The sequence below is a fragment of the Pinus tabuliformis genome, chromosome 3_2 (genome assembly GCF_031772625.1).
Source record: "Pinus tabuliformis cultivar Carrire ecotype Pingquan chromosome 3_2, CPIR1, whole genome shotgun sequence".
Lineage (NCBI taxonomy): Eukaryota > Viridiplantae > Streptophyta > Pinopsida > Pinales > Pinaceae > Pinus > Pinus tabuliformis.
In genome coordinates, this window is record NC_142302.1 from 835273419 (window position 1) to 835291310 (window position 17892).

Here is a 17892-nt window from a genome sequence, read left to right on the forward strand (position 1 = left end):
AATGCATACTAGGACATATACTTAATTTACCATGAGATAATGATCATTCCAATCTAATTATAAAATCATTTTATGCAACATGCCATAGTCATTTTCCATTAAGAAATGTTATACAATGAAATCCAATTTTGTTTGAGTAGCAATTGATCATATGTGCCAATTATCACAGTCGGAACAAATATGCACTCCTTGGGAAAAACCAGTTCACTCTTCGTAACAAAATTAAAAATGGGATATGATGGACAAATCCTAACCTTAGGATATAGCCTTGCTGCAAATGTCTTACAAATACCCTACATAACTATATTTCCACTTATACACAAGTTTCACAAAAGGCAAGTCAAAGCAAAAACTTGAATGTTGTATGAAATCTGTAGTGTAGATATCTAAGCTAAAAGTAAAGATAAAACAATGTAAAAGTGTGTAAAATCATTAAATAAATAATATCCAATTCTAATCAATCATATTGGGATATAAATGAATCCTGGTCATGCATTTTAGTGAAGAAAGATAATTTTGGCTGCTTCACAAAGATGCGTGCCCAACCTTCATTTCAAGGCCAATATTTTTTCCTATGAGGATATTTTCTTTTGAATTTATAAGGCATGGCCTTAGTGTCAACCAAGTACATTTTGTTCGTACAGAATAGAAGGTATATTTTAATGCTAGAGAGGACTTTACGTCCATTTATTGTAAATGATAGAAAATCTCTTACACAGGTGGTGTGATGATGAAGGATAGTTTGGCTTTGAGAAAGGAGAAAAGTTGTAATATGAACCTCGCCGTATAATTTCTCATAAAAAGGTGGAAATTTGTTTTGCACCTTATATTCATGAAAGTAGACCATAAATTGAAAAAATGGAAAATGAGATACTTGGCCATATTGTTGGGTGTAAAGGTTAAAGGATGTTGAAACCCCTATGGTAAATGAGAATACTTTGAATGAGACTGATCGTGAATAGATAGATTTTGAGATGGAATATGCGAAGTCACAAAAGAGGACTAAAATCCCCAATGGAGGATGAAGAAGAAATACAAATAGAATTAACAGAAGGACCTTTAAAAGAGCCTAGGTTTCAAATGCAGTTGGAAAATCCATGGCATACTACTTCCTCTTCTATCTCCACTCATTTGACACCATTCACAACATAAGTGATTCCTTTTTCAATCGAAACTTTGCAAATGAATTATCAACAAATTAAAAAGAGAAGTTACAAACTGAGAATTAATATAGCACACAGAGAATCAAGACCTTGTTAAATAATGAATCCATACAGGGTGAGGTTAGTTTTAGATAGAGAAGGAATGACCTATTGTAGAGTTTTGTTAACCCAACATTTCGGACTACCAAGTGAGTCCATCATCAGGGGAGGATGTGTCAATAGATATTCTTCAGATCTTAATGATGTATCCAAGAGCTATAATTAGGGAATGATTTTAGCTCTGGATAATCTTAATTTCTCGAATTCTGATGCGTTGTCCATCATATCCCTTCCATGGTAGGATTTGATGTTGTTAAATAATGAATCCATACAGGTGAGGTTAGTTTTAGATAGAGAAGGAATGACCTGTTGTAGAGTTTTGTTAACCCAACATTTCGAACTACCAGGTGAGTCCATCATCAGGGGAGGATGCATCAATAGATATTCTTCAGATCTTAATGATGTATCCAAGAGATATAATTAGGGTATATATATAGGTTATTAAAGAAATGAGTTTAGCTCTGGATATTCTTAATTTCTGAATTCTGATGCGTTGTCCATCATATCCCTTCCATGGTAGGATTTGATGTTGTTGAATAATGAATCCATACAGGTGAGGTTAGTTTTATATAGAGAGGAATGACCTATTGTAGAGTTTTGTTAACCCAACATTTCAGAACTACCAAGTGAGTCCATCGTCAAGGGAGGATGCGCTAATAGATATTCTTCAGATCTTAAGATGTATCCAAGAGCTATAATTAGGGTATATATATAGGTTATTAAAGAAATGAGTTTAGCTCTAGATAATCTTAATTTCTCGAATTCTGATGCGCTGTCCATCATATCCCTTCCATGGTAGGATTTGATGTTGTTAAATAATGAATCCATACAGGTGAGGTTAGTTTTAGATAGAGAAGGAATGACCTGTTGTAGAGTTTTGTTAACCCAACGTTTCGGACTACCAAGTGAGTCCATCATCAGGGGAGGATGCGTCAATAGATATTCTTTAGATCTTAATGATGTATCCAGAGCTATAATTACCGTATATATATAGGTTATTAAAGAAATGAGTTTAGCTCTGGATAATCTTAATTTCTCGAATTCTGATGCGCTATCCATCATATCCCTTCCATGGTAGGATTTGATGTTGTTAATAATGAATCCATACAGGTGAGGTTAGTTTTAGATAGAGAAGGAATGACCTGTTGTAGAGTTTTGTTAACCCAACGTTTTAGACTACCAAGTGAGTCCATCATCAGGGGATCTTAATTTCTCGAATTCTGATGCGCTGTCCATCATATCCCTTCCATGGTAGGATTTGATGTTGTTAAATAATGAATCCATACAGGTGAGGTTAGTTTTAGATAGAGAAGGAATGACCTGTTGTAGAGTTTTGTTAACCCAACGTTTCAGAATACCAAGTGAGTCCATCATCAGGGGATCTTAATTTCTCGAATTCTGATGCGTTGTCCATCATATCCCTTCCATGGTAGGATTTTGGTGTTGTTAAATAATGAATCCATACAGGTGAGGTTAGGTTTAGATAGAGAAGGAATGACTTGTTGTAGAGTTTTGTTAACCAACGTTTCGGACTACCAAGTGAGTCCATCATCAGGGGATCTTAATTTCTTGAATTCTGATGCGCTGTCCATCATATTCCTTCCATGGTAGGATTTAATGTTGTTAAATAATGAATACATATAGGTGAGGTTAGTTTTTAGATAGAGAAGGAATGGCCTGTCGTAGAGTTTTGTAACCCAACGATTCAGACTACCAAGTGAGTCCATCATCAGGGGATCTTATTTCTCGAATTCTGATGGACTGTCTATCATATCCCTGCCATGGTAGGATTTGATGTTGTTAAACAATGACTCCATACAGGTGAGGTTAGTTTTATATAGAGAAGGAATGACATGTTGTAGAGTTTCGTTAACCCAACGTTTCGGACTACCAAGTGAGTCCATCATCAGGGGATCTTAATTTCTCGAATTCTGATGGGCTGTCCATTATATCCCTTCCATGGTAGGATTTGATGTTGTTAAAATATGAATCCATACATGTGAGGTTAGTTTTAGATAGAGAAGGAATGACCTGTTGTAGAGTTTTGTTAACCCAACGTTTTGGACTACCAAGTGAGTCCATCCTTAGGGAATCTTAATTTCTCGAATTCTGATGCAAATCAAGACCTTGCTGCAAATCATAGAATATGAGGTGCAATCATTACGAAAGAACTATAAATGCCTAGAACTGAGAATACTAAAACAAGCGAGTTGGATCAAGTTGAAGAAAAAGAGCTACTAATAGGATAATTAGTTGATAGAAATAAAGACATATTTATTTTTCAGAGTAAGTGCAGAGCTTACAATAGTAATTTAAAAATCATGTTTGCACCATTATGGTTCGAATTGAATTAAATGAACCCTTTAGAGAAATTAACAAAGGCCGTGGAAGAGCTTAGAATTTCATAAGTTGAACTAGATAAAACCTAATATGATTTGCTCATGGTAAGGGAGTAGTTGAATGTAAAGGAGAGGTAATAGCACATATTATATGAAAATAACAATCATCTTCTGAGTAAGTATAAGGAAATCAAGACGAAATGAAAGAGTTGAAAACCAAGTTTGAAGGTAATATTTCTTTAATTGAGGATATACATGTTTTGGATGAAATTGTTATAGAAGTTCATTCTATATGGGAGTATATTATTATAATTCCACCACAAAATATTATGATAAGAGGATCGTATATGAGTATTGATTTATGCAAGAAATAAGTACAAAAAGAAGCACTCAAGTCCAAGGAGATAATTAATTATTCGAATGAAAAATATTCAACAAATTAAGGGTGAGAATTGCAATATTTTGGACCAACCACACCATTGATGTCGTACTTTAACATGTGGAGGTGCGGAATCTTTGGTGAAGGTCAAGACCGCATGATGGGATTTCCACCAAAGTATTGATTCCCTACATCATAACCTTTGTTGAATTGAAAGAAAGTGGCTAGGCAGATTACTGAATCAAGCTTTTGTTGCAGAGGAGATCATGTGAGTTGCCAAATAAACGATGGAATTACAAGGTGATGAACATTGATGAGGCGAATACAGAGGTAAAAGGATAAGATAGGGTAATATTTTCTGGGGCGAAACAATTAGCATGTGTGAACCATCGTATTGATTTGATGTGAAGGAATATTGTAAACTAATTTCATGCAGACTCAAAGTGATACAGATCAAAAAACCATAATGCTGGAGTTGAGGTTAGAAGCAACGATGATGAATGAGCACGAAGTGTCGAACAACATAAAATATCACCCAAGGGATGATTGATGAATTGAATAATTAGTGAAAGGAAGTCTTCGAGTAATAGAGTACGAGAGAGGCATTTGTAGATGTGTATGCCACATGTTTTAGATTTTCAAAGATAGAAATATCAACCTTTGAAGATGAAATGTCATGCATTAGCTCACAGCTATAATTAAAACTAGCTATTACCCACACCCCAATTGAAATCTATAAAAATTGTATTTATGTTTCTTTTAATGTTTATATATTTTAATTTAAAATAAAACTATTGGTTGGTGGTGTTATAAATTATTTTATGTTATGTAAAATAGTATACCTTGTTCATTCTCTCTTTTTTTCACTTCTAATTTTTATCATAGAAATTAAGTTTTTATGATTCAAATATCATTTTTCTAAATTTTTTCATGCAACTTTTACCAATTTATTATTATTATCATAATTAGCTAATTAACATAATATATAATTATTATTTAAGTTGTATAACAATAATATCTTTAAATACTTTCATTGACTGGGTTTTGGTTATTGTTTAAATATGAATAAAATTTGGATGATAAAGTAATTAAAAAGCATTTTTTTAATTAAAATTGATTAACATAGGCAACTCTCCTCCATCCCATATTATCTCATGCTTCTAGTGATGCTAATAGAGATTGTTTCATTGATTCACCAATTTGGTTTATAACATATCTAAGTTTATAGAACAGTAAAAACTAAAAAATGGAAATAGTTCACATTCTGAATATGGCTAGGAAAACTTGAAGTTTAAGTAACATGTTTAGTTTTTATAACATATCATGAAGAACACTAAAAATTAAGGTTGTAAATCAGATCTGGGAGATGAATTCAACATTGACAACTAGATTTTGTTCTATGCCCAATCGCAAGAGATATCATTCATGCCTCTCCCCGCCCTTGTCTTTGTTACTATTCCCTGAACTGCCCTTTGAAATATCAATGCAACTTTTATTATAAAAAAAGAAGAAGAGGTTTTCCCACTAAGAGTTGCACTTGGCATGCTAAAGACTGAAGAGATGAAAATAAACTTTCCTTCCAAAACGCAATATAAGGGACGCTCAATTATAACATCCCTACACAAAATAACATCACAGGCATGATGTTATTATTCTCCTAAATTAAATCATCATTAATATAAATTATGTCAATTAGTTTAAATACATGAGCAAGTCTAATTGAGGAAAATGTGTGAGTTTTCGTTATAAAGAGGCAATTAGACTTTAGAATAAAACAGGACTTTTGGAGGAAGACTATTATGGTAGGTAGCATGGAAGAGACTATTTAGCCTTAGTTGTGATCCATCCCTTCTGGGATATTTTTTAGATTGTATGTGCTTTACATTTTTGAGCAATTACTTGTTGTTACTAACTGTTACTGTATTTTACTAAGATATTTTGACTAGCTCACACGTTTTAAGGAAATTATGAGGAGAAAAACAAAATCTTAATAAATTATTTAAAATAATAAAAATATAAATTGCCCATAAATAAATAATTCTATTCCTACTCTCCAAACCCCTAAAGCAACCAACTCATAGTCTTGTTTGAGAAGACTTCTCAATTAAGTTTTAACATGTAGAGGAGAGAGTGCATGAGGATACTAAATGAGAAGAGTTCTCAGTTATGTTTAACATGTACAAGAGAGTGCATTAATTTAAAAATTTATAAAGATGGAAGTGTTGATATGTTTTAATTATATTTGTTATATAAATGTGTTAATTTATAAATTTATAAATATGTGTTGATTAGATGTGAATAAATATACCTAGGAGGCTTGACTTTTGAGCTTGTAAAAAGTGTGTACTAAGTCTTCAAATTAGTATGGGAGTGAATGAGAGCATGACCCGACATTGTTACACAATCATGATAATAAAAAGTTTTAGTTATGAATTGAGAATAATCGATGTGCCTCTTTTGTGTGCATCTGGATATTGAGTTTTCAGTTATAAGATTTATCACTTTTAAACATACCTTTATATTAAAGATATTATCTTATTTTTTATTGTTTAAATTTAAAAAAATACCCTTAATAATTTCATAAAGATCTTATCTCGTTATTTTATGCTTTAGATAAATTTGAAAGAGAAAATTAACTCTCAAAAGATTAATTGTAATAGTCAGTTCCTTCATATTATGTTAAATATTAGAGTAAAATACATTGTTTTTGGCCCAATATAAAACACACATGTAAATTCTAATTTTCTTATATATATTTTAATAATATTAAACATAATTAATTATTCATCTTTATTTTTTATTAATTAACTTTTTAATTTAAAAAAAATTTATTTATTTATAATATTTTAATAATATAAACTAAACAACATAAATCTAATACAACCATTATTATTTCAAACTAAAATACAAATTTTATATTCATTCACATTTCAGTTTTACATGGCCCAGCCTGGAAACACATTTATTATCTCCTCTCGCACCCTGAGCTTAAGTTGATTGCAGATTTTCAGAATATTCTGGAATTAGACAGACATAGCGCGCTCAAAAAATTGACGACACCCAACTGATTCTTGAATATTCGGGGAATCTGCAATCTACTTAAAGATGCCCCTCTCGCACTCCTCTACGATGAAATGGGGATAGTTAACCTGAGAAAAGAGTTCGAATGGTCTCCTCAGTTTACCCGGAAGCGATGCTGACTCAACATTCCTATTCCTTGATCCACTACGCTGATCGATTCAACATAGTCATTCAATAATAAGTGGAAGATCCAAATGGTCTCTATGAGTTCCCCATGAACAAAGTTGAATCAGATATCGCAACCCCGGTCATATACTCCCATTCCTAGCTTTACGAACAAAGACTCCCTTCATAGTATATACTACAATTAATTTGAATTCAATTCCATATTCAGATTTATTCAACACTTCAGATCTTGAAATTCGGATCCGCCTCCCCTCCTTCCCCGTCATGTATTTATAGACTATGCCCCTTTGTGAGTATTGTATATTCATTAAATAGTTTATGTGCAATTGCAAATCAGCCCGACACCGTAATGTATTTATAGACTATGGCCCTTTGTGAGTATTGTATATGCATGAAATAGTTTATGTTCAATTGCAAATCAGCCCTACACAGCATTTCTGCCATAATTTTATAGACTATGCCCCCTTGTGAGTATTGTATATTCATGAAATAGTTTATGTGCAATTGCAAATCAGCCCGACACCGTAATGTATTTATAGACTATACCCCTTTGTGAGTATTGTATATTCATGAAATAGTTTATGTGCAATTGCAAATGACACAGCATTTCTGCCATAATTTTTGTTATGTCCAACCAATAGCTAGGAACCATCTATCGTTATTCAGCATCCGATCTTTTCGGCGATATCCGATTAAGGGCTTAAAAGTTGTCATTCCTGACACATCGTTTTTAACACGAGTAGACTGATAATGTCACTGCCCATGCAGATGAAAATCAGTATGTCTGTTATTGTAGATGCTGCTCTTCTCTTATTTGTGAGACGTTGTTGTTAAAGGAAGTCTCCGCCACGTGCAGGCGAATGCATGGGATTACTGATAAAAGTTCTTCCGTTGAAGCGGCAGTAGCAGTAGAAGGTTTAGCTCTATGGGAATCACCTGCAGACGGTCAACCCGAGAACAATCTTCCAAAACCGCCACCACCGCCTCAAAGCAGTATTGTTGTCTCGTCGTTCGAAGCTGGGTTAGCGGGAAAATCTTGCGGGCCTCATCACGACAAAAATGTTCCATGTCCACCAAGTCTACGGACAGAGAAATACAAGATGGACGTGAATGGCAAGGCAGAGATAACAAGAAATCATCAGAGTTCCATTATGGCTGGAAATAACGAATCAGCAGATACGCCCGGTTTAATAGCTTAATTCTATTATAAAACCCAGGGCCTTCTCGCACTTAGTATATACTATATATTGTGATCTTTTGCATGTTCTAGTTCGTCCTAGGATATATTTTGATCTTTGTAGTATTTTCTTTCATGTTCCGATACATCTGCTACCTATTAGTGCTAGAAATAGCGACATAATTGAGTGCTTTTTAGCATGTGAATTGGCTTCAATTGGAGTCGCGAAACCTGGCGTAAACTAGAATCTTCATCTAGGCAGTGTGAATAGAACTAGAATCTTCACATGGATGGTGTGAATAGTTCGAATAGTGTGGGAAACAATTTTTTCTATTCTCGAATCCATTGTTGTGCTCATTTGTACTTGTAATTTTGCTCCCAATTGTGCCTCTTGGTATGGCAGGGAAAATTGACTATTTTATGGCTTCCTAATTAACACCAAGTTATACTTTGATTATAACATCCTTTGTTGCATCAAGTTTTTCTTCTAGATTTGATTCCATTATGGCACCCTCTTTAGCTTCTAATATGGCTTCCATTGTAGTGTCTTTTATTTCTTTTAATATTTCTTCTTGGTTTTCTACATGAAGGGCTTCTTTGTGTGTCTCCTTAGGAAGGTCAAGTTTGGCTTCTAATATTGTGTCCATTATTACATCTTTGTTTTGTTACCTGAATTGCTTCTGTTTTTTCTTCATAGCTAATGAAAAGTTTGGCTACTAATGAAAAGTTTGGCTACTAGTATTGCTTCAGTTATTACTTCTTGATTTTCTACCTAAATGACTTATTTATTTTGCTTCTTAGGGAATGCCAAGTGTGGCTTTTGATATTGCTTTCAATATTACTTCTTTATTTGCTACCTAAATTTCTTTAGTCTTTTCTTCTGAGGTTAAGCCATGTCTGGCTACTAGTATTTCTTCCATTATTACGTCTTTGTTTACTACATAATTGCCTCTCTTTTTTCTTCCTAGGTAACGCCATGTTTTTCTTCCCGGATTGCTTCTAGTGTGCTTCTATTTTAACATCCGTTGTTTCCTCCTTTATTGCTTCTAGAATTGGTTACATGTTAGCGCTATTATTTTCTTCCTTTTAGTTGGAGGGTTTGCTTCATGTTTAGTGCATGGGTTTTCTTCTCTTTTAGGTTCAGGGTTTTCTTCCTTTTAATGTTGGGATTTTCTTCTTAATTAGCCTCCAATTGTTCTTCTTGTTAAGAAACCATTTTAGGTTCCAATTTATAGCCAATAATAGCTCGAAGTATGGCTCCCAATTTAACATCTAATTTTACTTTCATTTTAGCACCACATTATACTTTCATTTTAAGAACTTATGATTCTTCCTTTATAGCTACCATTTATTATTTATTATTTCTTATTTCAATTAAATTAGTTAAGTATATCATGCCTATTAAACACGTTTTATGATTATAAAGTAAGTCATATTACACTTGAAATATTTTATAGCATTTAATTTATAAATATTTTTTTAGAGAAATGGACATCCATACAAACCAGCAACATTTTTCTTAAGTATATCGATATTTTTATATTGTTAATAAACAAAATAGTTGGTCGTGACTAGCTACACATAATGTAAGCCCAGATTCACATCATAGAGATTTCCATAGCATAGCCCTTTCAGGTTTCTTATAGTTACAAACCACACAACAAAATTCACATGAAATAAAAATATATTTTTTAAATTATAACCAATATTTTTATATTATTAATAAAAAAATTGTTGGTCTGTCACTAGCTACACATAATCTAGCCCAATATATATATGTAAAAATGATATCATTCAAAATGATACATTTCAAAATGATACAACTCAATATGGTAGTGTAGGTGAAAATTATACATATGATAATAAATATTAAAGGAGACATCACAACTATTAATCAATGATGATCAATTGTGGAGTCTATATGATAAATGTCACTAGCTATGATAAATTTCACTAGCTAATACCAACTTATTTATCATCATCATCATGTATATCATGATCATCACCATCAATGTCATCATCATCGTCGTCTACCTCAGCGTCCTCTCCATCTACCTCATCATCATTGTCTCGAATGTTTGAACCATATCAAACATAATCTGGAATGATGTCAAGATCAACTAAATCTTCTTGAAGACTAGTTTTCTACAAGAAAAACATTCAAAATGAAAAGTTAATTATTTCATCTAATATTTAATATATATTTGTTATATTTCCAATATTACAACATATGAAGCAAAACAATAATCATATTATATCATATCAAAGTTAAAATATATACCATAATAAAATTTCATTTTAGCTACAACTGATATGTCATTACAATGATGTAAAACAGGCAAAAAAATCTAATTAAAATTATTAAATCATGTAGGAGGATAGAGGATCGAAATCTAGCCACTACTTTCCAGAGTAATGAGTAGGTGTAGTGACAAGAATGGGACAAGTATCAATGATAGACATAGAAATTGGCTATTTTAAGAGCTCTTGAGCTTCTAGGCTCCCTAACCGCCACTACAAATAGTGTACCAAAGGCTTGAAGACAACCTAAATATGGAAAAAGGTTACCAAATGCATGGGGATAGAAGGAGGACCAAGTCGCTCAAGGATGAGAAACATTTTTATGTTGGGCGCCTGTTGGAGCTCAATTTTATTTTTGTGAAATTTTGTTGAAATGATAAGGGTTTTCTATTGATTATTAATTGTAATATTAAATTATAAAGTGATGTGCTTTCTATGTGGGAGGATAGACATATAGAAACAAATAGAGAATGATAGAGAGGGAGAGCACCGAAATTGTAAATCTATATGTATCGTTAATTCTCAAACATTCATGGTGCCATACCTTTCTATTGACTAGCTTGTCTGTTGTGTAGTGTACTAGCCCTGGCTAGGAAGATACGTCTATCCTTCTTAGCAGGGTTCATTGGCTAGGAAAGTATTTTGTATTTCTTATTTATTTCCTCTTAGTTATTATTAATATGTGATTGTTGCTACCGTTATTATTAGAATTTTTGATGCTTTAGTGATTGCAAAATCCTAACCTCTGTACTAAGTGACAATATATGTCTTGCACTGATCCCTTTGTTAGTGTGACAATTATTTAATTCCCATTATATTTTGATGGTGTGTTAATTTCATTTGAATGTGTGATCCAACATTTGTTAAGAGAATGATTTCCAGGAGTGATGTTATTTTCTAAATAACAGTGACTCTGTAAAAAAGTGGTTTTATTATGTATTGTGTGTTTATTTCTTGAGAGTGTGAGCAAGGTTTGAGAGTGTAACAACGAGAGTGTTCACATGTTGAGAGTGTGACTACAATGATTTAGCTTGAGATTCACTAAAACTAGTCATCATTTTCCGTTACATATATCATGCATAATATTCTTGCAATAACAAAGCCTACCTAGATTGACAATTAATGTGAAGACTTTGAATTATTGCTTTGAATTATAAGGACAAGTGTTCTACACAAGGACAAGCTGAGGAAGAACATATACACAAATTTCACATAATTAAATTTGAAGTAAAACTGGGAATTTCATATGAAACTTGAAGCAGAATTATTTAAGGGTCAAAGTAAACATATTATAAATCAAAAGTGTGTAAAATAATTAAATAAATAATCTACAATTTGAATCAATTAGATTTCCCAATAAATTATGTCTGGGTGTCAATTTTAGTGAAGTAATGCCATTTTAGCCCACTTCACAAAAATCCATGCCCAACCTTCATTTCAAGGCAAAATTGAATGATTCAACTTCGAGAGTACTTTTATAATCATAATTAACGTTAATTTTGAACATAGAAATTTCTATTGTGCTAAAAAAATATGTCAAATGGGATCGATTTTGTAGGGTTAATGTCAAAGTTTGTGTGCCTCAAATAAATCATACTAGGACATATACTTAATTAACCATGAGATAATGATCATTCCAATCTAGATTTAAAATCATTTTATGCAACATGCCAGTCATTTTCATTAAGGAAATGCTATACACTGAAATCCAATTTTGTTCGAGTAGTAATTGATCATATGTGCCAATGACCATAGTCAGAACAAATATGCACTCCTAAGCCAAACCAATTACACCCTTGGTAAAAAAAATCAAAGTGGGACATGATTGGACAATTCCTAACCTTAGGATATAACCTTGCAACATGTCTTACAAATACCCTCCATAACTATGTTTCCCACTTATACTAAAGTTTCACATAAAATGCAATTTTAGCCTACTTCACAGAAATGCATGCCCAACCTTCATTTCAAGGCAAAATTGAATGATTCAACTTTGAGAGTACTTTTCTACTCATAATTAATGTTAATTTTTCACATATAAATTTCCGTTGTGCTAAAGAAATATGCCAAATTGGATCGATTTCATAGGGTTAAAGTCAAGGTTTGTGTGCCTCAAATAAATGCATACTAGGACATATACTTCATTAACCATGAGATAATTATCATTCCAATTTAAATATAAAATCATTCTATGCAACATGCCATAGTCATTTTGATTAAGGAAATGTTATACACTGAAATCCGATTTTTTTCAAGTAGCAATTGATCATATGTGACAATGATCGCAGTCAGAACAAATATGCACTCCTAGGCCAAACCAATTACACTCTTGGTAACAAAAATCAAAATGGGACATGATTGGATAATTCCTAACCTTGGGATATAACCTTGCAACATGTCTTACAAATACCCTACATAACTATGTTTCCAACTTATACACAAGTTTCACATAATCTAAAATTCTAATCAATCATATTGGCCAATAAATGAATCCTCGTCATGCTTTTAAACATGAACTCCAACCAAAGGAACCTGAGAGGATAGAATTTGAGCTAAAGGAGGAAGAATCAGACTCTACAGTAGAGGAGGAATCAGAAGATGAAGAACCACAAACTCTGAGTGTGAGAAGATTAGTTCGAGAAAGAAGGTAGCCGGAGAGGTATAGTCCATCTGCTTTCTGTTCAAATTGTGCTTTATCTATTATTGATGATGATCCCAGAACTCTAAAGAAAGAAGTAGATTCAGAGGATGGAAAACTTTGGATAGAGGCCATGGTTGATGAAATGACATCTTTGCACAAAAATGAGGCTTTGGATCTGGTGGATTTTCTAGCTAGAAGGAAACCCATCGGTAGCAAATGGGTGTTCAAGAAGAAGACAAATGTAGAAGGAAAGGTGGAGAAATACAAAGCTTAGTTGGCAGTAAAAAGTTATTCCCAGGTGCCAGGAAATGATTTTGGTGATATTTTTTATGTTGTTACCAAGGTAACTTCTGTTAGATTATTTTTATATGTTGCTGCTGCTTTTGATTTTGAGGTAGAACAGATGGATGTGAAGACAACATTTCTTCACGGGGATCTGGAAGAGGAGATCTACATGAAGAAACCTGAAGGATTTGTGGTGAAGGGTAAGAAAGAACTGGTATGCAAGTTAAAGAAGTCTCTGTATGGGTTAAAATAGTCACCAAGGATTTTGTATCATAAATTTGATACATTTATATGGGGACTTGGCTTCACCAGAAGCAAAGCAAATCACTGTGTGTATTTTAAATTAACTGGTGTACATGTTATTTATCTGGTCTTGTATGTGGATGATATGTTGCTAGTTGGAAATGACAAAGAAATTATCCACGATTTTAAGAACCATTTGTCCTCCAAATTTGACATGAATGATCTTGGTTTTGCAAACTATATTTTGGGCATGGAAATTAAAAGAGATCAGACAAGGAGGAATCTTTGGTTAAACCAAAGGAAGTATGTCGAGACAATATTGCAGAGATTTAATATGTAGGATAGTAAACTGGTGAAGTTTCCTTTTCCTGTAGGTGTAAATTTATCTAATGAACAGTGTCCCAAGACACAAGAAGAGTAACATGACATATCTCGTGTTCCATATGCAAGTGCAGTCAGTAGCATGATGTATGTGATGGTCTGTACTAGACTAGACATTGCGCATGTAGTGTGAATATTGAGTAGTTTTATGTCAAAACTAGGGAAGGAGCACTACACAACAGTGAAGCGGGTTTTCATGTATTTGGGTGGCACTAGTGATTATGGTTTGTGCTACCAAGGAAGAACAGGATTGGATAGAGTGTTGGATATTCGTGGCTTTGTTGATGCAGACTGGGTTGGAGATCTGGATCAGAGAAGATCTACAAGTGGGTATGTGTTTAACCTATTTGGAGGTGCAGTTATATGGATGAGTAAGAAACAATCTGTGGTGGCACTATCAACTACAGAGGCATAATACATGGTAGCCACTCATGCAAGCAAGGAAGCAGTTTGGTTGCAGAGATGGGGTTCATACAGGGAGCTACAATGATAGACTATGACAGCCAAACTGCAATTTTCTTGGCAAAGAACCCTACATATCATTCAAAGATAAAGCACATTGATGTTTAGTATCACTTTGTGAGGGATATTATAGAAGACAAAAAGGTTTTGCTGGTAAAGGTGGACACTTTGAAGTATACTGTAGATGCATTGACAAAATATGTGAGCTCTAAGAAGTTCTCTTGGTGTAGAGAAACAATGGGCGTTGCATGGCTGGATAAATGACTAAGCTCTCTTGTGGCCCATTGTAGAAATAAAAAAACAAGTTGGAGAATGTTGGGTTCTGTTATTTTCTTTCCACGACTAGGCCACGTAGTTAACTATGGGGTTAGAAGGGGGGCAGAGCGCCCCCTTCTTTGCACTGATTGCATAGCGGGGGGAGTCAAAGGGGGTTTGAGGGGTGTAGGTAACCCCATTGTATGGGCTTTTAGACCCTATATTAGGTTGGGCGGACCTACCTATGGTTTTGTGCATGTTCTTTTCACATGGTTTTGGACGCGATGGTTTTTGGTCCATGGTTTTGGACGTGATGGTTTTTGGTCCATGGTTTTGGATGTAATGATTTTCAGTCCATGGTATTGGATGCTTAAGCATGTATAAATATGTATTGTAACATTGAAAGGAACATAATGAAAAATCAAGCTGGTAGTCCAAGTTTTGGGATCCAGGGGAAAAACTCTATGTATATGTGTTTTATGTGTTATGCTCTCGCATTGTTTATTTTCTGGGTTTTAGAATTCATATGCAGGTAATTTCTGTATGGGGTTAAAACCTTTGGCTAGTTCTACGAATAGCACTTCCAGGTTTTTTTCAACTTGGGGTCCCAAGTATGATATCGTAGATCAGTTGGAAGCAAGAAACAATGGCATTCATGTGTTGGAGCCGATGGTTTTAAGTATTATGACAACCAAATTTTATCAGCTCCCTACAAATCTAGTACTTCACGATCACTCCAAGCATATCAACATTTGGTTCCATTTCCTGGAAGATAAGTTCAAGAAGGGAGCAGTGGTTCTTGAGTATGTTCCCTTGAATTTGCAATTTTTACACATTTTGACTAAACCCCTCTCAAAGGGGAAGATTGACATGTTGAGGGAGAGACTAGGCTTAGTGGAGAACACCTTCTTACAAAGAGGTAGCATTACACATTTTTACCTTGTTTTCTTAGTAGTTAATTCTCCTTCCTCATAGCATAAGAATGATAGTATGTCCATACCTTGGAGCAACAAATACTTACCATTATATGTGAGTGGAGCATTGATGGCCGATGGAGTTAGGCACAACACCAACTTACTTTGGGACAAGTGTTGTTGTCTAAGTTGCATGGATACACACACACACAGATATATATGTCTATATTCATTCATGTTTCGCTATACCATGAGACTTAGACATCAACACTTGCCCCAAAGTAAAATAGTGTTGTGCCCAAAGTAAACTATTGTATTGAAAGTATTTAGAATACAGATAAAGATTCATAAATAATTTATCATGTGATAAGACCCAACGCCCAACAAAAACATGCTACACCAAATACCTACATATCATCGAAATCATCAATGTCACAATCCAAGCATATTTCGATTACCTATATGGCAGTTTATTTCAATTACCAATACTATTTAATTTTATTCGTATACTACAGTTAGTAGCCTACCTTTGAGAGGAACTCATCTCCAACCAACTTAGAATTCTCTAATCGCTATAAATATTAGGGCTTTCCACCAGGTAACCTTAACAAAAACGATCTTCCAGAAGTATCTAATGAAATCCCTTCAATAACGATACTTGAGTTTTCATTACCAGGATTCAAAATAGCCAACCTCTCCACAACACCATCATTTCCAACAAATGAAAGGCATAGATCATAAGAATGTAGCAAAGTTAGGCTCAAATACCCTCCGCACCAGAGTAAAATAAAAAGGAAACCCTTAGTACATGCTATTGAAGATATCCGTTACTGTACATCACAATTCAAATGCTCAAAAACAAAAGTTCTATGAATTGAGCCTCTTACAAACCATGAACTAGATTGACAACCTAATAAATATCATCCTCTCTTTAACCATCATGATTTTGATATAAGGCTATATTTCCTGATTATACGAGTTCTTGTTCTAGTTTGTTTCTTCTTAACATACTTTTTAGCTGCATGATAGGCAATACATATACCAGTATGCAGAATGAATATGATGTGAATATATCCATGCATCAGAATCATCATGGAAAACATGGACTTGGCATCTATAAACCAAAGATTTAGTTGGCATGAAATGTTCTCAACCTTTATGGTGATCTTAGATGCCACACAGGCAAACAAATAAAAATGTACAAGCAAGTGCAAATATGAAAGGGCATTTAAATTTTAGCTCTGGAAATTGATTTTAGTTAGTTAACATACATTCTTTTTTTTAATGCAATGATTTTACAACATGAAAGAAGTCCTAGAACAGAAGTAAAATCATATCCTATAAATAGTTATAAGACCATGATTAATGAAATTGTGGAATTTTTCAAAGAATATACAGGTTACAAACTTATAGTATCACATAATTCCAACATATCATATATCCCATTTGTATTGGAATGAACTCTAACAACATGCAAGATGCAACATTTCATGATTGTCAATATGTGATACCATAAGAAATCTATCTACCACTACTTAGTCAAGAACATCATATTTCGAGGGTAAGTTCTGTATGGATTTAATTATCTTAGATGTTAAGATAAATTCATTCCATTTAATAGAAGTGATGTGGAGATGCAATGAGCACATCTACTTCTATCCTTGTAGAATTTCAATAAAGAATAACATACTAAGAACAATCATTGTACCTTAAATAGCATCTCCCAGACCATTCACCTCTATACAATTTTGTGGAAGCCAAACTTCAAAGCTGAAGCTGATTATCAACCAGAACCTCATAACATACATAACATGGAAAGCGAGGAATAATCATTCCAAAGAGTCTCTAAACAAAGTAGCATGCTAAACCCTTAATAGATATTCATTCAAAGTTGGTCTATACTTCCCCACTTCTCTCAAGCCTGAGCCAGAAGCAATCCACTCATAGATGTTGTTAGAGAGGGAGGATCAAGGATGGAATGAATGCTATGAAGCTATATATAGGTGTGTTTCACTCTCTTCCTTCCTTTCCATCCTAGCATACTGA